The sequence below is a fragment of the Eleginops maclovinus genome, chromosome 12 (assembly GCF_036324505.1).
Source record: "Eleginops maclovinus isolate JMC-PN-2008 ecotype Puerto Natales chromosome 12, JC_Emac_rtc_rv5, whole genome shotgun sequence".
Classification (NCBI taxonomy): domain Eukaryota; kingdom Metazoa; phylum Chordata; class Actinopteri; order Perciformes; family Eleginopidae; genus Eleginops; species Eleginops maclovinus.
The window spans coordinates 21152611-21178770 of record NC_086360.1 but is presented as its reverse complement, the minus strand read 5'-3'; the positions used below and the strand labels follow the sequence as shown (position 1 = coordinate 21178770).

At 40.8% G+C, this 26160-nt stretch overlaps 1 long non-coding RNA gene across 1 annotated transcript in view; it reads right to left on the bottom strand.

Annotated features, from left to right (window-relative positions):
* Window positions 1-13184: 13184 nt before the first annotated feature.
* The window catches only part of LOC134874229 (uncharacterized), a 35047-nt gene continuing 22071 nt past the window's right edge, over window positions 13185-26160 (bottom strand). The window contains exons 3-4 of the long non-coding RNA XR_010167036.1: window positions 16291-16389; window positions 13185-13509 (exon numbers count right to left, since the gene is read on the bottom strand). This is a non-coding gene — a long non-coding RNA (uncharacterized LOC134874229). The remainder of the gene's footprint in view (window positions 13510-16290; window positions 16390-26160) is intronic.

The following is a 26160-nucleotide window of genomic DNA, read 5'->3' as shown; positions in this document are numbered from 1 at the left end:
AGGAATAGTGATATCTGTATCACTTAAAGCAATTTCACACAAACATTGAATGAAATGCTTTCTATATTTAAAAAAAGGGGGAATATTTAGCAATATTACTTTTTGATATGCTACTTAATTGTATGGTAGGCCGTTGCTCATACTTTCAGATGAAAGATATAGTACTTTGATCCCAATTTAGGAAATATTTGCATTACAGCAGTTCAATAAAAATAAAATGGCAAAACAAATGTAAAAAATATACATACAAAATGAAAATATACATACACAATGTACACACAATATAAACAAAAATATAAGTATAAAGTAGGATATTGTATATACATTAAGTGTTTGAGGAATGGAATATTAAATAGAATCTAAATGTGAAATGTACAGCGTGGGTTCAAGTCCAATAATGCAATAGAAACTGTGGATAGCAGAGTTATCTGCCATTCAGGGGTGAATTGTTATAGAGTGATATGGCAGTAGGCAGGAATGTTCTCCTAAATATATCCTTGTGACAGCTGGGCTGGAGCAGTCTGTTGGAGAAGGAGCTCCGCTGTCTGTCCAGCTGCAGGTGGAGAGGGTGGGTGGGGCTATCCATGATGGATAACAGTCTGTTCAGTGTCCTCGTCTCCACCACAGCTTCAAAACGGTCCCGTTTGATGCCGATGACCGAGCTAGCTTTCCTGATCAGTTTGTTGATTCTGATAGTGTCACTGGCTCTGATGCTCTTGAACTATTTTGTTGTACTCTTCTTTATCTTCATCTTTTTATGTTTTTATGTTGAGACACATCAATTTTCTACATTTAGAAAGAAAAATAACAGTTTGAATTCCATATACAGCATGGCTATGATCAAATCTAATGTTGAACTCTGAAACAAACAGTACACATGTTTTTGCATTTATGTGTTGGCAACAGTAGACACAGACTGTCATGTACATCAACATGTGGGTGTAAAATGGCAAGGCTATATTTGCACATGCGCATACATTGTCTAATCCCTCCTCGCTTAATGCAGGGATACCTACCCCACCCCCTTGATGCATCTTACCAGCCCCTCGTGGTATGTGGACACACACATACACACACACACACACACACACACTGCAGGAGTGTGTCACCACACTGTCTCAATCTACTCTCTTACAAATGTTCCTCTCTAAAAAAATGCAATTTCAGCCCTGAGGCCTGGAAGATATCACTCTAAAGATAACTGTTTACTAATCATTATGTCAGCGATGAATACAATTAATATTAAGTGATGAGTTAATTCACGTGAACATATACATATATTTTAATAAAAACATGGCTCTAGAGAAGGACTAGCAATGTTTTATTTCAGTATCTGGGTTACTCCGTACATTTCACACTGATTTCCTTTTCCTTTATAATTGAAGGGAGTCTCATACTGTACATTCTCCTCGTTGTGTTCCATATCACACTCAGCACTATTACTGCTGCTGTTTGAACGCTATTCTCTCTGGAGCTTGTGTCTTTTTTTCTTTTCTTATGGAGTGTTGTCTGTTCTTTTTAGTCTGGCTTGTTATTTTTAGATGAAACATAATAGCCAGAATCTTCAGTGTACTGTGAGAATTTCACACTCCTTCCCAGTGTTTAATCCATATGACATCTCTTCCGTGCCTACTGGTTCCTTTGAGTTTCAACTCACAAGCCTTACAATATAAATAAAGATGATGAGAATATTACAGTAAAAATCTCAGCCTAGTCAATCAAATAGACTCATTGTTCAATGTCATGATTCATTTTTAATGGCAGTGCTTTTTGTGTGTGAGTGCTGGTTAGCATTATACATTGTTTCCTTCTTTTATTAATCAAACAACAGTTTGAAATGTGTGTCACTGATCTCAGCAGTATACCTCGAAGCAGGAAAGTGGAACAAAAATCCATGTCAACCCGTCACCAGTAAGACTGAAAATGTTTTGGAATGTAATTCTCTTTGGTGCAGCGCCGCCTTCTCTATTCTCTGTAATCTACAAGGATGCAAATTACAATGCAAATGCAAATACTACTGAATAATTTATGTGTAGCGTTGAGTTCCTTTAAAGAAAATGTGAGCTTTTTTCTTAAATAGAGTAATGTGGCTTTCGAAACACATATTTGGTTAACCACAAAATCTTACCCTTGAAATTCACTGTGGAAAATGATGTACAACAATTTAGTGCAGGTTTTGAAGGTGTCAGGATTACATTTCAGGGATGCACAACCTTAATTTCCAAACGATATTACCTCAAATTCAGTACTGCACAGTGTGTGTGTTCACAATATAATGCTGGACAAAGTCAAGATTTGTATGTTAAACAACAGCTGATTCTTAATCTTACTGGTAATACAATCATTTGATTTTACGTGCTTCATTCCTGTTTGGTGTTTGTGTTTAATTTAGCCTGTTGTTGAATTTAATGTAGGCTGTAACCAACAGTCATCTAATTATTTTTTTCAATTATTTCTGGATTCTCTGCAGCTATTCAAATACATACTGTGTATTAATGTCAATCCAAACCACTGTTGACATTAGATCCCATTCAGATAACACTGCACCTTTGCATCAAACACAGTAACAGAGCCTTCCAAGGTCCCCGTTCCATACATCATTCTAATTTCTGGCAATGAAATTGACGCACTTGAAGAATGCCTTTGTTTTGTTCATGTGGGGGCTGGGAAAAAATTACACCTATTACAATTAATGACGTTCATATACACTTGAACACATACATTTTTTCTTTTGTTGTAGAAAAAAAGGTTCTGTTTCTATCCTAAAGTGTCACCGCTTTCAAGCATCTCCCTTAGCGGTTTTTCCATCAGGGATTGTAATTAAGCAACAGCATTCATGAGTGGGCATGCTCGTTTAGCCTGCGTCCGGGCTTAGGCAGCTTTGAAAGGATGAAAGAACAAATCCTGGTGGAACAAGGCAACGTATGCTATAGCAAAGTGAAAACATTGCAGACAGAATAACAAATACGCTCTAAAACTTTGGACGCACGTTTTTTTGTAAAATGTCCAACTGGTTTAAGTATTTGGCATTTCAGGTGTGTGTCTTTTCTCTTTTACTTAACTTTACAAAGCTTAACGTGGTAATAAAGCCTACATGCATAAATGGAACTGAAAAACAATAATAAACAATGACTTTATTGCTGCTTTTTTATAAAAGTTACATAAAATCGAACAGAAAAGGAATATATATTACACTACCATTTTTTTAATGAAGCCATTCTATTCTCATTTGAATATAAAATGGTCACAGAAAATGCAATTAAATTGACTCTAGTTGATATGACTGTAATAAAATCTCAATATTAAATCATAATTTTTCTTCTGGCGGTTTCTCATTGTGAACCATGAGATTAATCCATTCCGACTGATGTTTTTGGGCCCCTCCTTAATTGTTTCAGGATTTTTGATATTTCGTACTCAAAGTATTTCTCAACGACAAGATTTTGTTGATGTATAATAAAGAATTGAAAATATAAATTCCACTTAGATGCTTTTCCAAAAAAAATGTTTTTAAATACTCACTCCTACACTGAGTATATGATTTTAAGATGGACCACATTTGCAATTTGTATCTTTTTTTAATCAAATTGAGTTCAGTGATTGCTCCTCAGGGTTAGTTTAATCTTGAACACTGCCGTTTTCTTTATTCATCTTCAGTCATAACGTAATAACAATGCAACATAAGGCGAAGTGGTGTAAGCTTTGCCCCATATTACCCCACCGTTACTGGCAGACTTACCTGTTTGCAGTCAATAAAAAAATCAGTTATTTCACTGTTAGGCTAGGTGGCTTGTTTTACTATTTGTGTTGTTTAGCTGTATATTTAATTTCCTCCTCTAAATCTCTGTTCTCTATGGAACTCTCAGGAAAACACTGTAGAGCGCCATTGCAGTGCCAGGAAATATTAATGCAGATTTTTTTCCCCTATTCAATTGAAGACTGATTTATATCAGAATTAGGCTACATTGTGTGTGTGTGTGTGTGTGTGTGTGTGTGTGTGTGTGTGTGTGTGTGTGTGTGTGTGTGTGTGTGTGTGTGTGTGTGTGTGTGTGTGTGTGTGTGTACAGAAACAGACACACAGAAATAAAGGCAGAGCTAGAGAGAGAGAGAGAGAGAGAGAGAGAGCGAGAGAGAGAGAGAGTAGCTCATTATAATCAGGCAATTATGCTGGCAGAATTAGAAGCGTCCTTATTTTCTCTTGTGGCAGCCTGAGTGTGGAGACGTTTTTTTAAGCGACTGCAGACTAATCCATGGATATGACTATCTTGTGCTAATGTGGAGCATCTGTAGTTGTGTTTGACAACAACATTTGGAGGTGAAAGCCTGTGATTTTGGCTTTTTGGAAAACCGGTGACTTAAATAAGGCTTTCCAGGTTCTGGGCTCTAATTTACATTGATGACAATTTCTTTTTCTTCCCTCCCATGGTTGAGGTTTTGGCTCAGCGGTAGTGAGTGAGAGACGAGGGCAGTTATACACGCCTACAGCTCAGGACCATGGCTGTACGCAATCAGTGCCTTCCAAACACTGGTATATAATTATATTGCATGTTTTTCGAGACATTTATTCAATTTCTATGCGATATATGCATTGCTGCTGTTGTTGATGTCATTATTGTGTTTGTGAGGGAGGTTGTGTGTGTGTGTGTGTGTGTGTGTGTGTGTGTGTGTGTGTGTGTGTGTGTGTGTGTGTGTGTGTGTGTGTGTGTGTGTGTGTGTGTGTGTGTGTGTGTGTGTGTGTGTGTGTGTGTGTGTGTTCGCGCGCGCATCATATATTATAAATCTCTTAAATTGAAATACGTTTTTATTACAAATGTGATTTTCCTAAGGACATACAAATAATTAGATCACATGGTATAATTATTTTTGGATAAATAAGTTTTGTAAATATTGTTAGATTTTTCTGATATGATAAAATGTTTTGAGAAATAAAATAAAGCTCTCACTATCTACAACTGTTTGTAAAAACTCTTAATTACCCCCAAAAAGTATTTCATCATTATAGAGTCAAGATTTACACATATGTGACTCTGCACCAACAGCATGTTCACGCTAAACACTTTGACCTTAGGTCAAGGGTGTTTGACCCGCATTAGACTCTTGACCTCTACTACATGTCTTATCAACTGGCCTGTAATGTTTATTGATCATCCCTCCCTAGAGACAGAGAAATGGAAACATATTATTTTCAGTCTTTATTTGAGTACCTAGTTGTTGCTTTTTCAAATCGAACTTGCACTTGCAAAGAAATTGAAATGAGATTTTTCCCCATTACTTCATAATAACAATAAAACAAATCTGACAGAACAATAAAGTAAACAATACAACATTTTACACTTAGAGTATTCAAGCCTAAAATGACAAAAAAATAAAGGCATCTTTAATATTGCTCAAGGATATAGACAGAATACCCCACGACTAATTATCTACTTGAAAAAAATGTTGAATTGCGCATGGAATTTGACAATACAGACTGTCTGTGTGTGTGTGTTGAGAGAAAGGGGGGGGGGGGGTTAAGATGAAATGGAATGACGACTCCCAGAAAATTCTCAGGGAAGTGCTTGTGTCTGGCCATGAAGCAGGCAGCTGATTTGGGATAGGGTGTTAGCATAACAAAGGGCCTGAGCCTGTGAACTTGGGGCACCTTTCGACCCTGGCGCTGTGGGGAAGAATAGTCTGTGGGCCTCCCCATAGAGCACCCCCACAGCTAGCCTGATCGTGGCTAAATTGTTAATCAGGGTAATTTAATATAGTTTTCAATATGCCTCATCTCTCATCTGGGATTCACCGCCTTCTCCCCTGCCCGCCCAAAAAAGCCCCCCCTATTCAACCAGACGAGACAGGCAGCTGCAGGTCTTATAGTCTTCTCAATTGAAATGTTCAAACATCAGCAACACCAAGGCCTCAGCCCTGTGTTTGTGCGTGTGTGTGCATATGTGATTGTATGCATGTTCACGGGTCTGCTTCTTCCAAACTTGGGCATGAGAGACAGTTTTTCTGGACACACACACAGACAGCAAGTGAATGACAGTGTTGGTGATGGATAAGACAAAGGGCTAGATAACAACTGTAATGCACAATTTTACAATTATACTGTACTGTCTGGCTTCTAAAAACAACTTTGGCTTCTCCACCTTCATTTTCACAAAGTACAATGCCAGATATTTACTTTGACCTGTGCTCCGAAAATGGGGAAATGAAGCAGTGTCTTTAAGCTCCGACATGACAGACAATCTGTGGCACTTTTCCTCTCTGACCTGGATCAGAGTGAGGGCAGTGCGGTCAGTAAATCTCAGGACAGGTGACGTCATCTCTCCTGGTGGTAGCGTCCAGTAGCTGGGTGAGTCACCAGACTCTGGGCTCTAGCTTTTATGCAGTTTGAGGTGGAAACACCTACACACACACGCACACACACACACACACACACACACACACACACACACACACACACACACACACACACACACACACACACACACACACACACACACACACACACACACACACACACACTTTTAGAGGTGCATGCACACAGGGCCTGGGTCCTGACTCTACTGTCTATAAATACATACTGTAATCGAGAATGACTTAGACTACACTTGATGGCTCTCTGTAGGGAGGCACAAGATGGAGAGGGGAGGACAAGGAGTCTGTATGGCACAACGCTAGATAACTAGCAAGACCCCGTGTTGTGGTTTTCATCTCTGCGTTGGCACGGTGGCAGTAAATGAAGGACAAAGAACAGGAAATAGAGTTTCCCCTTGTACTGTATTCAATTACTGAATGATGTTTTCTGGTACTGATCTGGTTTTTAATGAGAATGAATTACCCAGACAGATAATTGATTTACAAAGTGTTTTACATTTATTTATTTTTAAATATTGTGAAACAAATTGTGCCCATTTATTGCAGCTATAAACTGCTATATGATGGTTCTTTGTTTCAGGTGTTATCTTTATACAGCCTACTTTTCTTATAGTCCCAGGCTTCTATCACAGATTATACAACAAAGGGTATTAGATTTTGAATGATAAAAATATGTGGCTGTTTTTCTTTGTTTAAGCATTGTTGTTGCCAAAATATCTCTCTTTTTTGTGTGTGTGTATTCTCGCTTTTTTTCACAACCTTGTTTTATGAAGCTCCTTTCTACTGGTCAAATGATCATTGTTGGCATGTAAACAAAACACAGTGTATTCATGCAGAGTGCACACATGTATGTGTAAACACTAGTTAATTAGCTTAACACCTCGCAATGAGCAGGCCGGGCGGTAAGACAGACACTATGAGTCTCAGGCCAGCAGACCGTGTTCCCCATGGGCCATTGAATAGAAGTGTCCTGCTCTTGTGTACTCTGTCTAAGGCTGTATGTTAATATACGGCTAGATGATAATTCATGTCTAAATCGCCAGACTGAACCCCCCAAAACACCAAATCCAGACAAGTGTCCATGGGAACCAAGGACCCTAAGTCAACGGATATTATTCACACCACCGTCACACCGAGAAAAGTCAGCTGAGTGAAACAAACTCAGTATTATTTCAACCACATTTTAACAACACAATTTAGTGATACACATTTCTCCAATTGTTTTGTTTGCTAACTAAGAAGCACTTTGGTGTATTTAGTTAAAAAAAATTGTTTTAGTAGATACAAGAAATTCTCAATCTGTTGTTTGCCTTCATATCCGTAACATAAAACCTGAATTATTTTTCCACAAATGTAAGTCACTTATTGCTATTCACATGCCTGTAGTCCAAGTTTAGAAGTTTGAATGTCACAGTGTTTGTAGTACGGCTAGTGCGACAGGAAATAGAATTGATCAACATGGAAACAAAGGTATTATGGGCCCCTGGGGGGACAGGGTCTAACTGGGGTCAGGACTGTGGGGCCTTGTCTAGACGGCCTGCTTTTGTGGTTGTAGGGTTTCAGCCTCTATATCACCCTTTCAATAGGAGAACTTGACCCGTGTCTAGCTGCCGTGGGACTCAGAGTCAAGGAGACAGGGAGAGATTTGCTGCGGAGAGTTTTTGACACTTAAGAAGTTGAGAGAGGGGTTTATTTTTATATATTTTAGGGTGAAAATTAAATTAGATTGTGTCTTATTAACTCTTGGGTTTCATTTTTTCACAGCCCAGGGTTCACCCCAAAATGGGGTCTATCTCAAGGGTTGCTTTCAATTTTTTCCCGTTTCCTCTGTATGGGTGTTTCCCTCCAAACAATACAGAAAATAAATCTTGTGAAAAAGAGTTAAACCAACCAATGACAATACCAATATACAGAAATACCATTAAATGCCAAATTCAAATCAATCCCTCCCACTCGCTCAGCTCCCGTCTCAGTGTATAGAGGCGGTGCAGGGTGCTGCTGCGGGGCATGGTATAATTGAAAGGCTGAAGAAGAATACTGCTTGTTTAAACCAACCAGAAGGCAGAGAGGGCATGATGGGAAAACAAAGCCGGAGCCCCAGGAGTGGGTGACACGACATCACTAATGGTGGAGCAGAGAGGAGCAGTGCCTCTGTTTTGTTACCCCCAGTCCTCGTGACAACCTGCAGGTTGGAGATACTACAGTACAATTCAGAAATTCAAATATGAGATTTTCACAGCTGTATTGAGTTAGTTTAGCGAGATCATACACAGCTCTGCTGGGTGATGTTACAGAGTTATTTTCTTTGATTTGACACATATAGTCAATCATCAGAGTAATTTCAAGAAATTCATCTGAATTGTGTAGCCATGGTGATGTCACACGTGTAGTGTAAATTGAATTTGATATTTTCAACTTTGATATAGTTTTCAGACTACCACAAATATATGACATAAGGGCAGAAGGAGCACTTATAAATTAATTAGCTACTGCCAGTCTAACAGAACCTCTTTATTTCCTCACTCCCTTCCCAGTACAGTATCTATATACACATAGCTGAGGACAGTAAGTGATAGGTGATAGCTTATTCACACTCTCTACAATCTATCTAAACAATATTGAAAATCTGCAATGTTCCCTGAGACCCCTCCATTTTACATCTCTGTTGGTTTTCTTCTTCCTATGGATGAGAGTTTGACACGGGTTATGTCTCAGTAGTATAAGCTACAGCAGCTGTGAATTCCCTCAAAGCAAATCACCAGGCATGTCTGTCTCTTATTGACCCACATCAGAAATCCCCACCCACCACCTGCAAGACGGCGGTTCATTTTAGCCAGCAATAAATATCAATATTACATATCAATAAACCCATCAAAGAGGTGGGTAGGAATTGAAAGGAGGAAAAGGGGTTAGCTTGAAAGGGGGATTGATGGAGGATGAGAGAGGCCAAAGGAGAATGGGTACAGAGAGAGAAACAGAAGAAAGAGGGAGATGAAGAAAGCCATGGCTGCTAGTCTGTTTCGGCCCTGTGGTCTCGTGCCTCCTGGGATAGTCGAACACTCTGTCAAGATTCTACACTTCAAAATCAATCACTCTAGACTGAGCACAAAGAGAAAGACACATACATTCACAAGCTTGTGCACACTCACACACACGCAAACAAGTGTACGTTCGCACATTTGACAGGCAATGTCTTCTGTTCTTGCCCAGTTTCAACAAGGCAGCCTTGGCATGTCACGGCAATGCGTGATAGTGAGCCATTGTAAGGAAAGGTCGCCAGATCACCAACTTCCTCGAAAACAGAGGCACGTGTGATCTATGACATGATCATAGAGGGTACATGAAAAGATTGTGTAGTAGCTTAACCATTTAAGAAAAAGGAATATCAACATATTGTGTCAGCTGTACAATCTGTACAATTTTAGCAACATGAGTTAGGATTTAACCACGTAGCTCCCTGGTAGAGCTACAGCCCGTGTACCAAGGCTAAGTCCTTACCTACAGCGCCATGGGTTTGGAACACCCTGTATGTTGCATGTTATCCTTTCTCTTTAGCCTGCTTTCAAGCCTATCTGACCTTACTTTCTAAAGGTAGAAGGGCAAAAAAACTAACCGTTTGCGATGGAGGGTGCGGGAAAATAGTAAAGTAAAGTATTGGATAAATGGATGAAATAAGTTGATTTAATGAATAAATATATTTACCAATGATGGCAGAAATAATAATAGTGGATAAATACTCCAAAAGGCGTACGGTGTGAACACAATTTGTCCAAACTAACTCAAACAGTTCCAGTGTATAAAAAGATACTTAATGATAATATTATATGACATTCAGTTTGAACTAGTTCAAACTAACACAGTTGAACTTTACAGGTGGTTTCAATGCAAGGGTGCTTGAGTTCTTCCAACAGGGCTGTGGAGTTACATAATAAATGTATTTTGGAAAAGCTTATTTCCAGAATGAGATATTAAGGTTGCTGTATCTGATGAGGAGTAAAAAGTCGCTCAAAACATATGACTCAATTTTCATTTGAGAGCTGCTGCTTTTTTCTGTAAAGTTCAAAGACCCAACAACCTTGAATAATTCAATAACACTCGAGCTTTCTGCACCAGATTTCAGATGTGATCTTAAACAAGCTGCTTTTTAACAATCTGCACACATCCTTGTATTATATTTCATAGCGCTGTAACCCGATGCAGCCGGCAGCTTCTTTGGTTTCCAGATCCTCTTAGGCAATAACCAGAGAGTTAAACATACACCAAATGAAGTTTCAGCAAGACCTCATTTTTCTCACTCTGAAGTTTCCAGACCTGGAGTTCTGTATCTTGTCGTCTGTTGGGATCACGGGGCGGGTAGTACTTGTGAATCTTCTACCAAACATAATAAGATAACACAACGTCCTGCTATCTGTAGATAAAAGTGAAATACTGTGCCGTCTAGTGGAAAAAAGAGCAGGGAGACAAAGGAAGGAGCAAAAAAGTTCTACCACATAATGGAGTATAAAAGTTTTACTCTTTCCTCTGCCTGCCAGCAGTTTCCAAGGTCATGTTTCTGGGCCAAAAAACACCTTAATGTGAAAAGGAGATTTTTTTCTTTTAACACTCTGCGTCAATAGTAGAGTTCATGCATTTATTTGTTTACTGCCTTAAGGAGATCAATCCTAAGTGCAATCTTTGTGGATCCCAACTGCTCCCAGCTCAATTCAATTGTACAGAAAGAGTTCGACAGCTGCATTACAACTCCAGGATGCTTATTTAAACTAGGGTCAATGTGTCACATGTTTGTTATGTCTCTATTGAATTAAACTACACATTCATTTACCAAGCACTGCAATACAGAATGATCTGTGGTGAACATGTTATCTCATGGATTAAGCTTGATTATTGATAAAGTCTTCATCACAATACAGTCATGTTGTGCATGTGTGCAGTTTATATAACACACTATCAATGATTTGGTTTTTGCCTTAATATCTGAGTTCAGGTGTCAGATACAAATGGCAAGATTCTGTGAACTAAAACAATGGGTGTGGCTTATTTTGGGGGGAAATTGTGTAGTTTCACCTCTGTCAGTCCTCCAAAAGAAAGTGGGAGTCTGCTTGTTTAAACATCCGCCTTTTTATTGACACTTGAAGATTACTCAAAATGACATGATTCGATTTCATTCTGATGAATTGCAAACATGCTAATATAAAGTTTCAGCCTGAAATTAAATGTTAGATGTTCAGAATTTTGAAACTTAAGGAAAAGTAAGATTTTGCAGCTTTGTGAAGCCATATGCTTGTCAATCTGAGTTCAGTTTCAGTCTGCATTTTGAAGGTGAGGCCCTTTTCATCATTTTGTTTCATTATATGTGTAATTGTCAAAGTACACCATATTGTGAAAGTGTTTTCTGGCAGCAACAGAAATTACAGCATATTTTGCTCAAGATTTCATGTTGTATCCTTCAAGTTGAGGCCGGGACATGTTGGAGCTATTTTAGTACTCTTGAGACACTTTTTGTTGATGTTTCTATGCTATGCTAGTTACCTGTAGATGTGACACTGCTGGCTCCAGGGCATCCTTTGTCTCATCACAAAAGCCACTAGCAGCTGATACAAACATCAGTGGACACTCGCGGAACACACACCATCTCACCTGTCACGTTGTAACGATCACATCGACAACTTGGTGCAAACATGGTGTGTAAAAATGTACACAGCCATCAGCTCGGATTCCTGTCCCACACGACTACTGACGTGCGTATGTGTGTGTGTGTGTGTGTGTGTTAGTGTGTGTGTTTGTGTGAGTCTATAGTATGTATTTGTGTCTGTCTGTCTGGGAGGGGATAGGTGGAGGCCATCTTTCATCTCTTGCTGTGATCAGATATTCTACATGGTATGATGATACAGGCCCAATTAAGGGATGGGGTTGTGTGAAAAATGTGATGACAGGGCAAGCGGAAGAGTAGACTGTGATCTGACATCTGAGAAGGAGAGAGACAACGGAGAGATAGAGGGGAAGGTAGCAAGAGAATAGTTAGGGTGGGGGAATATGAGGGGGGACGGGCGGGACTGAAAGACGGTTGTAGAAAAGAAGAGTGATGCTGTAAAGGAAATGAAGATGGCGTAAGTGTGAGTAAAATTGTGAGAATGAATGTTAAGTAGGGATGGACAGTGAGAATTAATATGATTAGGAAGGAGAAGGGAAAATGGAGAAGCAAAAAAGATGAATGGAGCGTATGAAAGATAGAGAAGGGAAGAATATTAGGCTTCTTTCCTATAAGAAGTAATTTGTCAAGATGTTATGGATCTTACTTGTGATCCTTCTTGTTGTACATTGAATAGAATGTAGGAAACTTTAATAGTGATACGAAAGTCAGATTGTTGTATTTTTCTTTCAAAAACTTAAACCTGACATGCAGCATGGAGAGGGAAAAGGCAACAAGAATAAGCATGTCATTCCAAATATGAATTGCTATTTTGTATTATGAACAGATTCATTTGATTCGATAGACATGGTGCACCAGAAACAGCACAGAATGTGAAATGGAGCTGATTTTAAACTTGGAGGCTTCTGGGTAATGTCTGAACCTTTTCCCCACATTTCGTTATTCTGTCAGGATAAACTATATCTGTGTCAGGTGTATGGTTTTGATCGGGACGCATGGTGCTTTGATCACTCTGCCAGCTTTTATCAGTGTGCATGCTCTTTTCATAACCAAATAGGACCCAATTATGTCAAGTACATTGTTCTTTACCTGGAGTGCCAGAGCACTACACAGAGAAGAGGAAATAACTCACACTAAAACATCACTTTTAAAGTTAAAAAAAAAGGCTTTATTTAGCTGTCAAAAAATATACTTGTTAGACTCAAGCAGATACTTGAAATAAATGCAATTTTCAGAGTGGAGAATATTTTCATAATTTCTTCTTTTCATAAGTATTCTCCCATATACAAATTAAATATATGTTAGTGCAAGGTCACAAGACTTTTCAGTTAGGTCAATCTTATATTACCATTTGACACACAACGAAGAACATGATGCAGGTTCAAGAGTCGTAGAGAGTAATATGAAGCTCCTATAGATTGTGAGACTTGTGATTGGATGTCTAGAAGCTTCTGTCTTGCGATATCCAAGCTCCTCTCTTGTTGATCAGAAGAACTCTAAAAAAAAGAACAGAAATATGACAATGATTAGAAATCTCAGTTGACATTTAACCTGTTATTCACAATATGAAAGCATTAAGGTGTACACTTTTAATAGGCTTTAATAACATCCTGTGTTTGTTACAACTAAAAAAGGTAATCTTAGAAACTATGAAACTAACGTCAAGTATGAGACTAAATCCTCATGCCCAGCCAGAGGGGATATCACAGCAACCTGTAAGTTACAGTGTTGTTATTCAGCAACAAACACATGCACTAGTTGTAGAGTTTCATCACATCCCAAAGCAAGATATTTGAATGAAAGGAGTTCAGTGAGCTGTGAGTTCCCGGTGTACTTGACAGTGACAAAGGCCTCAACAATAGCCGCTGACATTAGTCCCCCTCATATCACGCTGCACTTTCCTCCCATTGTTCCCACGGCACTTCTCACATGTATTGTCTTACGTGATATCCTTAGAACCTGATAAGACGACCGGTGAAGGTTTTTGTAGCTGAGGACACAGGCCTGGGAGTGTCTCAGGGTAACAGCTGCTTATTATTCTCTCATAGAGGAGACTGGGAGACTGTAGGGTCTGGGGAACGCCTTATCGGATCCCCTGTACAACCAGCCTAACCTAGGTTACCTGCACCACCAGCCCTCCCTCCACTACTCTTCCCATACTTGACACTCCCTTCTTTATGAGGACATTATGGTATTACATTTCCCCAAAACTATAGAGCTTGTTGACAAGCATGAAAGGTATTCTGGGGCCCGATATGAATGTATAGGCTGCACAGAACAGCTGGGGTTATTTGAGACAGCAAGGATGTCTGACTGGTTCAGTTACATTTTCTGTGTATGCGGCAGTTGTCTGCTTCACACCACAAAGGTAGAGTAACATGTCATCTGCAGGATCCTATGACTTCAACTTCAGTTTCCTAAAGGTAAACTCTAAATTGCTGATTAATCTTTTCAGACCCTCTTGATAGTCAGCAACTCCTCCCCTAATTTTTTCCCCAAGAATTTAGAAAACACAAATGTACTGTTTTGACCACTGTCTTTTTCAACACATTTGTCTGATATTTGACTGACATTAAAGAGCAGTTCAGGATTGGCAGGGGGTCCCTGAGCCATCAACAGCCCAACTCAGCCCAACTGTAAAAAGATGAAGGGAGGTGGATTCAGGCAATTGAAGCACACCACCCCGCCTGCACACAGCACCTCAAGGGCACATACTGCCTTCCTGGCCTGCCTGTCTTTCTGTGGCAGCTGATCTTAGTCAAGACTAGATGTGCCTGTGCCTCTCTCTGCAACCTCCCCATCTTCTCCGCTGACACTGCAGTTTGATGCCTATATATAAGGATGATGTCCGCAGTGCTTGTGTGTGGATCCACAACTTTGCTGATATTTGTCAGTATCTCTGATATTTTTGTTACAACAAACTAAGCATTTTAAAATCACAGGCTGAACATGTAGATCTGAGCTGGATGTTTATAATGTAAATGAAAATAGCTGCAACAATGCTGCCAAAGGAAAATCAGTACAAACACTATGCATGATAACCAACAATTGTACTTCTTTCACAATATTAGTTTGACCTCTTATGAAAATTTCTTCAATTGCCATTTAAAAGATTTTGTCATTCTAATTTTAGTGATTTTTAGTAAACCCCAATTTTCCCATACGAGATCAACAACCACAGATAGTTGTCATGATCTCCATCACAATGCGCATCTATGCAGAAACATACAGGGTTTTTTGATAGTGGTCTCCCCTCATCAACAAAAAAGGATTTCATGTCAAAGTGTCCCTCAGGAAATTCACAGAGGAAGAAAGTAGTGCTTGGTGTTGCCCCACGTCTGATAACAGGGTGGAGGAGTTGTATGCTTTGCTCCCCTTCTGCTAACTACTCCCAGTAGACTACAGTGAGATGCCTCCCCTCTCCATGAGGAGCAGGCTGCTGCTGATCTGTAGAGAATAAGCCTTGACTGAAGCCCATCAGGCCTGCTAGAGACTACTGAGAGTCATTGCCTGAGAAACAAGATTCGTACACAACAAATATGTGCTTGCACTGTGTACCACTACTTCATTTACACTATATCGTATGGCAGAAGGGTAGGTTAGGACACTATTGTACATGCAGAGGCCAACAAATAGACTGGTGGTGAGGTACACAAATGCACAGACATGAATAAACAAAACATACACACAGATATGCCTGACACACACACACAAACATCTCTCCACCATCGTATTCAATCCCTCTCCTTATTTCTCTATCTCGGTCCGTGCTTCTGAACCTTAGGGAGACATATTCTTTTTCATCTGTCAGTATGGATGGAAACAGACATGTTCAAAACACACAACAATGGCCTTGCCAGCACAGAGGAGGCTCTATGTTTTGTATGCTTGAAGCACTGCATTATCTCCTAAGTGTCTAGCAACCCCAGTATAGTAAATAATGGATGCTCCTCTTCCTTCTGAAAACCCCTTCTTTCACTTCAGGGACCAGTCATGGTTTACCTGTATAAATGCCCTTTCTGTGTCTTTGGAGAAATGGATAGCACTAAAAAATGTGGGTCAGACGATTTCATTAGCACAGCATTTCTCTCTGTGTCTCCTCCAATCAGCCGTTTGACAGAAGCAATGTCACTCAACATTTCTTACAGACACTTTCATATAGAATACACTGCGAAAGGATGCAGAGACCACTGATCCATAGCAGGGAATTTGTAAAATAATGCCCATATAACAAGAAGGCAGAAATTTCAATGCTTGAAAGGAGAGCAAGCAGTTACCTCTGAGATCAGCTGAATATCCTTGACGTCCTTAGTCTGGAGACTTCAGTGACTATGCCATTTGTTTCTGGGTCATGATCTACGAGGTCACCATCCAACCTAGAAACACAGGATAGACGAAAATGTTTAGTGCTTTAATTGTCTTTACCCTGAAACAAATACACAGGTATGGATTTAATTTTCCCGATGCTGAAAAGAGTCAGACTTTATCAGATGATGCAAGCCCAGTTTGACTTAATGGGTATGGGTATGTCTTTTTGGCCTACTTTTATCTCAGTAAACTCAAAACACCAAGCAATATTGGATGTGACTATGTGTGCAAGCAGGTAACTAAGTCTCTTTGGTCTCCTTCCCCCCCATGCATTCTGAGGTTACATCGAAAGAGTTTCAGCTATTGTGAATTATTTACTTGATTCACCATTCGGCCCTTTAACCCCTCAGCAAATGCACAGGCAGTTGGGGTTAAAAATACACTCCCACAAGATCTGAGTTTGACTCTTCATGCATGTGTATGTGAGCGTGTGTGTGTGTGTGTGTGTGTGTGTGTGTGTGTGTGTATGTGTGTGTGGGCTGGGATTTGTTAAAAAATAAAACAGTATATAACCCATGACACATATACCAACTTACACTCTGTCTTTTACAGAGCATCATTATGTGGGTACTTTCTGAGTGAGAATCCCTGCCGTCCCATATGGGATTCTTATAACACAGCTTGATCTGTGCCAGAGCCATGAGTGTGATTGTGTGAGCCTGTCTGTGCGAGTGTGTCAGTGGGTGATTTGTTAGAGTCCTGACCATGCTTCATGACCTGAGCAAATGTGAGGGTGCACCTCTCTGTGTCTGTGAGAGTATCAAATATATAATACAAGTATAAAACTGTGCCATGCCCAATCATTAGCAAGAAGGTGCTTTTCGTGACAACTGTGTCAAACTACAGAAACTACATCTTACAAGAGAGCATGTGTACAGTGGATTTTCATGTTAAACCTCTGAGTCTAAACTAAAGGTGTCTGCGATTTATGCCTGTCTAACAGCCAACTGATTGAGGCTGCAGTGGCTTCCCTGTCTGACTGAGTGAATATTAATGTCACCGAGATATGTGGGCCTTAATGGATCTGCACACACACACACACACACACACACACACACACACACACACACACACACACACACACACACACACACACACACACACACACACCGACACCAACTCTACTTGTCCCTGTTGCCGTGGTATGTCCCTGGCATGCAGCAGTGTTGTCATGGCTACCCCCAGACACATCCGCCATCCCATAAGCGGGGGGATGCTGGGCGCTTCAGAGGGGCTGGCGCCGAGGCTTCCCCTCCCCTCAGCCCTCAAACCGTCAACCCCCATTCTCTATCCCCTTCCCCCAAAACTGAATCCTTGTCCCTTATTCTCCCCAAAAACCTCATAAAGGCTTCCTGCTTGTCAGCTGGGCAGGCCTGGGAGCACATAGCTGTTATCTTGTCCCAGTGTTGGGGCCTCCCTTGCTCTTAACTGGAGTGTAAAAAATGGAACATGGAGAAAGCAATAAGATATATAGAAAGAATACCTAGTACGCTTGCACCAGTTTTCCTGTGAAAACCTCACATAGGTGTTTGAATGGTGTTTGTGTGTATGAATGTGTGTGTTAGCCCTCAGGGCTAAGCCTGTAGTTCATCCTGAACTGATCCTTTTCATTAGCCATTATCAATAATTCATCATTGCACTTGTTTTAATGGTTTAATGTGAGCAAACCCTCGATCCGCACACATTCACACTGACACACATGCACACTGCTTAATAGCAGTCACTCTCTTGGCCTACGTCCAATGCCACTGAGGTGAGTACAGATGTGTAAACGTGCACAAAACACAGTCAGTGCTCCTAATGCTTTACAACATAAATGCCTATCAATCAGGAAAAAAAATACATTTTGCATTATAGGAACTCTTGATTGAGGCGAGAAGAAAACACTTTATATTCCCTACAAAAGTCGTTTTTACTGCATATCAAGTTATATTTGCAATAAAAAGGCATATCAAATCCTCTACTCTGAGATGAGAAAATTAAAGGGTTCATTTTTTATAACATGTCCCCTCCTATCCGTGCTCTTTTTTGCCCTCTCTTTTCATAATCTCCAATAAGGCAGTGCTCAATGCCTGCACATCTGCTGAAAAAAAGTATCCTCTTTGATTGGACGGCTAATTTGAAGTGTCAATTTTTTCTTATGCAAATGGCGGTACTGTTTCTCACAACTGAAATGGGTTGGGGGCACAGATGGGTGCGTGTGTGTGTGTGCCCACACCCACACAAATCCCCCCCCCCCCTCCAACTTTACATCTATACCTCTAAGGAAAGAAAGCTGATGTACAAAGACAGCTGGCATAATGGGATGAAGATATTTGCATGCACATTGTCCAAACTGAACGCCAAACAGATCATAAATTGAGAACACAATGCCAAAACAGTAACAAAGGCGTAGAAGTGCAAGTAGGCGCCCAAAACATTCGACAATACGGCAGCGGGATTCTATGTTGTAATGTAAATAATGAGATGATGTTGGGTAAACAGGAACACAACAAGAGCTTGGAGGTATTACTAGTATTGTGAGCAAAACTATTTACAGCTTTTGTCATTTAAACACTTTCCTGTAACATTTTCTTTTGCTGTTTCCATACCAGAGGTGTATGTGAGAAATATAATCCCAGTGTCTGTACAGAGAGAAAGGTACAAGAATAAAAAAAATAGGGAGAGAGAATGATTGAGTAATTGAGAGCGACAGAGTGTGCCTAAATGCATGCGTTTGTGTCTAAGTACAGTTTGTGAATGAGTGCACGCTCCTCTTTATGGTAATTAAAGCTTTGGACTAAAAATTTGAATCTGGATGAGAGATTAGGACCGACAAAGTGAGGATGAAAAAGGAGAAAGAAAGGAAAAAGAAGCAGACAGACAGAGGGCTCTACAAATAGAGTCTGTTGTCTGAACCTCTCAGCTGATGTGGTAGTTCAAGAAAAAAAGGGCTTTTCAGGTCCAAAACAGGATCAAACAACCTGCTGTGGAGTCCGGTTACACCATAACAATGGCTTACATTCACTCTCAGCCTCAACACACAAGCTTTTACCTCAAAGGGTGTAGAGAGAGAGAGGGATAGTAAGTCTGGTTTGGAGGGTGGGTGCTTGCGTGTATGGAGGGGGGTATAGCGATATCTTAGACGATAATGGTGTTCAACAGATTAGATGGTATCAGCCTACCCTGTTTGTTTTCAACTGTCTGCTTCTGAAGCTCTACTAAGATCTATGGTCAAACCCGCAGGCATTCCCAATCTCAAGGAAACTTTTAGATATCGCTAGAGAAAGTGAAGTACTCTGATAGATAGCTTTCAAAACTCTTAGATCAAGACAACTGGTGAAGAGGGAGCAGCTGAGAATTGCCCGTGAAGGGAAATACAGACATGTCTTTGTCAAAATCTGTTATTGTCTGCCTGATCGCATTGAACATTTGATGGACTTTTAATTGACTGGTGATTGAATGAGTACACTTCCCTTCATTAGTTCAGGGTTTTAAACTCAGACATATTGACAGATTCCTACAGATATCATAAAGCCAACTAGCTGTCCCTTTTAAGCTTCTCTGTCCACAGCAGACAATCTGATTAATCACACACACAGACACATACACACACACACACACACACACACACAATAGATAGATACTCTCTGCTAACCTCCAAAGACCCTGCCTCTCAAGCAATGAACAGCAGCCCAGGCAATTTGTATTTGTTTGACATTGGTTCAGTAGTTCTGGGGGAATTAGTATGCAGTCAGGGATGGGAGAGCTTGTCAGGGGGAAATCTCTACCCACCCACCGGGCGGATCTACATTCATGAACAAGGTTGACAAGAAAACTGACTAGTGTAAAGACATGGAGCAAATAAAATGGTGGAGAACACAATAAATATAATGTTTCATATGAGAACACCTTTAGAGACAGGCTCTGTCTGTCTCGTATGTCATCTGTCAAGACACTCACTTTTTTTTTTCTTTCTCACACCGTCTGGCCCCTTTTCTCTTTCCCAATACTATGTGTCAATTACGTCAAGATGCTAAGGCCAGTCCTTTTGGACAGTGTTCTGCTGGACCATGGAGGGAATAACATCCATGTTAGGGGAAAACGATCTGGGGCCCTACTCTCACTGAGCCCTAGCTCTCCTGGGAAACACACAGCTCACACAATAGATAGAGGAGGCCTTTTGTTGAGTCTCTGGGAGCTGCAGGGCTAGCTCTGGATCAAACAGGGCTGTGTACATTTCCACATTTCGTACCCGGCACACATACACACTAATACAAGAGCAAACCACACTGACATGCGAGAGTGCACACACACAAACACACACCTTCACACACACACACACACACACACACACACACACACACACACACACACACACACACACACACACACACACACACACACACACACACACACACACACACAATCACAATCACAGACGTTCTTCCTCTCCCTTAACTCGGTGTGACTAAGTCAACTTCTTCACCCTTAAGCAGGAGTTACCAAGGGCATGAAGATGAATTTGAAATAGCCAGCAAGAGAAGAGACAAAGAGGAGAATAGTGGGGTAAATCAGTGTTGGCCTGATTTAGATTGCTTTAGTGTCAGTCTAAAGGGGTTTTCTGTTATACTATATACAAATCACAGTTCAGAGCCTGTGACTGGGCTCCCTCCTGGGGTCCAATGCAGGGAAATCCTGCAGGAAGGTGCATAATGCCTCTGGGTGTGTGGCACAGTTATTTATCACATAGGCCTGATAATACTTTTTCAAATATATGATAATATTGCCATTATATGCTGGGGGAGGGGTTGTACAAAATGGCAGTACAAGAAGAGAACCAGAATAACTTTGTATTTCTACTCAAGGTCTACAAAAATAAAGCAAAGCCGTCATTGATGCACATAACGATTTTTATGTAGCATAATCCAGTTATGTCATCATTCTCTAAGAGCTATGTTTTTCATGGTGTGAACAAAGGTGGTGGCAATATAGATATAGGAATTCAAAGTTCAGTCCCTCTACCCAGAATGCATTGTAATACATTTCCATTCGAACCACTGGCCGTCTGCCCCTCAGTTAGAATCTGTGGGAATTCTCCTCACTGAAATGAACTCACACCGTCTGACCCTATTCATCCCCAAGACTGCACTTTCTCTAGGACTCCCCCTTTTTCAGTCCCCCTGTTTCCCACAGACCCCCCTCTCTCTTCTGTCCCTCTCTCTCTCTCTTTCTATCTTTGCTTCCCCTTCTTTCTCACTACCTTCCCACTGCCCCCCTCCCTTTTCCAAGTCTCTGCCTTGCTTTCAACTCCAATTTTGGGCACAATGAAGTTGTTCTGGCTGACAGTTTGGCCAGTAGAATAAGTGTTGTTTGAGCCTGCTGTGTGGCCCTGTAGTGGGCCCATTCTCCCCCTCGCCAGCTCAGTTACCGAGAGCCTTGTTGGTGGTACATGGAAGCTATCCGTCCCCACGCTCCCAACCTGACCCAAACAATTACCCTCAAACCTCACATGCGCCTCCTCTTTTCAAACTTTACATATGCTTTCTAATCCTCAACTTCTCCACAAATAAAGAATACTTTTGCAACATGCCATTTGAAACCGTATGGTAAAAGGTGTTTGTTCTTTCATATTTTTTCTTGAGATACCATGTGGTTCCCTTCCATGTTGCATCTGATATGGTGCATTCACTGCTACACCACAGCCAGGTTGGCCTGATTTACTCAGTTACTCCATGTCTTGTAGGATGTGTCAGAAAGGATTCTGTATTGGGGTCAGCTGGAAAGACAAAGCCTGCAGCCCTCTCTCCTCTGTCGCTTTCAGTAAGCATCAAACAGCAGCCCCCCCCCCCCACACACACACACTCTGTTTTTCTTTTCCGGTTCTCTGTTTCTCTTTTCCATTGACTTATCAAAAATGTATTAAAAAATCACACCATAAATATTCCTCTTGTGTGTGTCCCCTCTGAGACATGCACAGACAAAAGCACACACACAGAAACCTGGACATGAGAAAGTGGCTGGGAGAGGCCCTGATGGGGGGGACCATATGTCCAAGCGTTGTATATCAGTCGCCTCGCCCTCAGCGCTCTGCCAGACCACCATAACTTAGTTTGTCTTCAGCACAAAGTTTGGTCTAAGCTTGGCTGGGTTCATTAGGAACCTATTCTCTGGAGCCAATGAAGCTCAACAGACCTCCAACAAAGGAGCTAATCACACCCACTGCTGCTCTCTCTCCCTCCCTCCCTCACCTTCACTCTGTATTTAAAATCTCCACTATTTCCACAAATTCTCACTCACTTACCTAATGAAAACCAAATATAAATAATCAGTCGGTCAAATAATGGTAAGTGTCACGCCAAATTTGAAAATACTGCACCATCTGTAGACTGTAGAGCATAAAGAATAAGCAATCACAACAGAATAGGTAAATGATGAAAGAAAACAGAAATTGTCCAATAGTCATACCTTTCATTCTTTTGTGTCTCGACATAAAAACAAAACAGGATAATTGTGTCTCCATTGAAGATTCACACCTGTGACTGTTAGTGCACGTGAGCGGACTTTCGAGGTGTCATGTTCTCACCTGACAGACACTTTGCTGTTTCGGATGCGAGTGTTAGTGAGATGTGGTGTGTAGACTATACGCCTAGCAACAATGTGTTTGTGCTTGCATTTGAGTTCATGTGTTTGTGTGTGTGTGTGCAAAAGGATGTGATGCACTGACAATGGAGAGCCCCAGGCTGCTGAATACTTGAAATGACCTTGAACCTCAGCGTTCTCCATTCCCATGGCTGCAGGGACGGTGAGCACGTCTGTGTGTTTGTGCGTGTGCGTTTGAGAAGAAGAACAATGAGGGTTTGCACTTTGTGTGTGCACCTTATAACTCTTCCAAAATTCTGTATCACAGTCAGGGTCAGAATATTTCCAGATAATCTACAGTGAATAACGTAGGTGAGACTGTATGGCCATTACATTTATGAAAAAGTTGGTATTGCTTTACTGAAGTGAACATTTTTTTACATTTTGTGAGACATTCGAAGACACATTATGAGGTTATTGTCCTTATTAGGACTGAGGTCATATGTTTGTATTATCTTATCACATCAGATTGATTATCCTTTTTCATGTATGCCACACTACCTCCCAGCCTGCAGTGACTGTATTTGCTCACCCTGCATCCAGCAGAGAAAGCGGCTTGCACCATACCATGTCCCCTACTGTGCACAGAGTTTAAAGGCAGTACGAACAAGTCTGATCAGGACATGGCTTAAACACACAGAAACTGTACACACAGGATGGTCCCAAAGCAGACAAATAGACACACATTCGTGTGTACGCAGATGAAGGGTTCTTGGTGGGTTAAGAATGGCGGTAGGGGGTAAGTAAAGGAAAGGAATACCCAGCAAGGGGTCGTAAAGGCCATGTCACCGGGCTCAGCTTGGACACAAATGTCAGCAGCATGACTTCCTGTACATGGACACCCAGCGGTGAGAGCACAGAAGATAATCAAGAAAAATAGCGAAGAGAACAGGATGTCTTACTGCAAAAAGCAAGCATTTTTTCACGTCTTAACCTTGAACATAGAATAAATCATTTAACAAGACTGAATGATGTATCAACGTAGAAAAAGAATAGCTGTGTCGTTTTATCTATGTTTTGTGTTTTTTCTAAATTATTAGGGGGAAGAAGTTGTCTACACAAAACTATGAAGACATATTTGTTCTTAACCTATATAAACAGTAGTGGATTATATATATTGTTCTAACTTAACTTATTAAACACCAACTGTGCGCATCTTTCCATTGTTAGCCACATGTTACCATTCCTGCTCCCCATCCATTAGATATTGAACATTTCAAAGTGGAGAGAGAACACTATGCCCTCTGCAGCCTAGAAACACTGAATACATTTGAGCATTTTGCACTAGCAACTGAATATTCTAACAAGTACAAACAAGCAGGCTGCATACAGTATACACAGAGGAGAATGCAATGTTTTTTTCTCTATTTTAAAGGTCAAAACACAACCCTGTGCCCTTCTGAGGTACTTTGAAGATCACAAAAACATTTCTACCCAGGCACTCACCGTTAAAACAGATAACATCCAATTTACAGTTGAAAATATGTATATTTTGATGCATTTTCCATTCATCTATGCATTAGCTGAGAAGCTCTTACAGACAGCAAGAGGACTGTAGGCAGGAGCATTGTATGCTCAATTTTGCATAGAAGGAGTGCAGTGCAGGTTAAAAATTAGAAAAACAAACACACTTGTACTCACTCCCACATACCAAAAAGATGGTAATTTATTTATTTATATCCTAGTTTTATCATCTAGTATTACGGGCAAATACAGACAGATGGCGTTTGGACGATCAAAATGAATTGCTTTCAAAGGGACAGATTGCTGATTGATTGGTGATCAGATCAATTGACAGTTTAAAGACAGTATTTGCAACTTTTAGGTGATGAAAATAGAAATGTAAATGATCATGACAAATATCAAACTCCATTTTGAAGGAATAGATCATTCTTACCTTAGTAGCCTACTATGTTCTAAAGCGTAATGTGAAATGTGATTAATAATACACACTTACACACCGCACATTTTTCTAAATGTATGTTTAAACACAACAGCAGCTTCCCTGAACCCAATCTCGAGGCCATCTTCTCCTAAGAGATGCATGGTGTGTCTTCTGTAAAAAATTTTAAAAAAGTCCTACATGTTGACTCCTAATAACAATTTTCCTCTCTTCCCCTTTTACTTCATTTCCTTTTTGTTTCCTCCATTTCCAACCTCTGCCCTGGAATCACAGCAAAGTTCCTGAGTGAAAGCAGTGTGTTCTACTTATCACCGACATTTTTACAGATCCCCAGCCAGACAGTGGTGATTTGTGTCTGTGTTAAGGCAGGACTAGTCCTTGCCTCTTTCACAATATAGATTGCTGCCATTATCTGGAGCTATTCCTCTGGCTGACACAAAAAAGAAGAAGAAAACATGGTGGGAAAAGGATGAAGGAATTTCACCCAACCGCTGTATGAATTGCTGATGGGACCTGAGTGACAATTTGGTATGCAATTGTCAGTGTCAGTCACAGAGACATTGTCATTTCTGATTCCCATCGTGTGGAGCCAAGCTATAGCGGGTACACTGTGTTGTCAGAGGAAAGTTTTCCATTGAGGAAGTCCAATCAGCATCACAGCGCTTTCATTGGTATAGCTGGGTTTAAAAAAGGGTGTGGGATTTTATTTTAGTGAAAATATATGCCATTTAATGCACATACACACCAACACACGTAGTTAACAATGAGCCCGGACCTTTGACTGTAGCGGAACCTGACCAATATTTCAACTAATGTGGCGTGAATGTGGCGGAAATGCAAATGCAACGCTGTCCCCTTTCACATTGTGGAATCAAATCAAATCTTTTGTGGCCACTGGGCATTGAGGGTGGGAAAAACGGGGTTCCTTAGGCCACTCGTTTGGGCCCTGAATAAGCCAGTGCCCAAGCGGGAAAGATGGTGTGCCAGTGGTCTGCTCTGTGCTAATTGATTGCCTCTACTAACAAGGGCATAATGTATTCTATTGTGATCATCCTTTGCCCATGTTCATTAAGCCAGGAAGCAGCGTGATCTTTCTTTTTGTCTCGCTACTGCCCCTTTTCTCTCCCCTGCTCCTCTCACCCCACCCCCATCCCCTTTTCTTTCTCGCTCCTCTTCTCTCAGTCCCTCTTTCTCTCACACTCCATTGCTGGATGGAAATGGTGATGCAAAGGTGGTATGACAGGCAAAGCATCCC